Source organism: Tarenaya hassleriana, unplaced genomic scaffold (genome assembly GCF_000463585.1).
Source record: "Tarenaya hassleriana unplaced genomic scaffold, ASM46358v1 Cleome101, whole genome shotgun sequence".
Taxonomy (NCBI): domain Eukaryota; kingdom Viridiplantae; phylum Streptophyta; class Magnoliopsida; order Brassicales; family Cleomaceae; genus Tarenaya; species Tarenaya hassleriana.
Genome location: NW_010960299.1, coordinates 228373 through 229054, shown reverse-complemented (window position 1 = coordinate 229054; position 682 = coordinate 228373).

The window sequence follows — 682 nt, the reverse complement described above, 5'->3', positions numbered from 1 at the left end:
ATTCCTAAGAGATCGATTCTAGGGTTTGCGCAGCGGATATAAAACAAAATTTAATAAACCCTAGAACCATGCTTCTAATGAATCGTAGAAACGTTAGAACGCTTACCTCAATCGATCCGGGGCCTGTATCAATCGAAGAACACGTCTGATCACGAAAGGCAGGAAGATTACCTCGCCCTCTACACGTATCCAGACCTCGGGATGGATTCCAACGATTGGAACTTGTCTGCTAGGACTCGAATCTCTATTCGGTTTTTGCACTTCGAGAAAACGACACTTAGAACTTGTTGAGCTTTTTGGATCTCACCAAAAACCCTCTAAGAACTGCAAATTTCGGCTGCTCAAAGTCTCCTCCGTGATTAGGGTTTTAATCTCCTTCTTATAAAGTGATTTTACCCTAATTTCGGTTCAATTACGAACATACCCCGAGCCCAGACCCAGAACGGACGGTCCAGAAATGCACGTGGACCGTCCGTTCCAGCAAGCAGAACGAACGGTCTGCGTTAGTGGACCGTCCGTTCCAGACCTTTCTGGAACGGACAGACCGCGCACTCTGGACTTGGTGGACCGTCTGTTCTGGACTTCCAATCCGTCCGTTCCAGACCCTTCTGTCTCGGTTTTTCGTCGTTTCCTCGTGCGGTTTCGTCCTTCCCTGCGTGTGTGACCCTGTAGGCTCATTCGA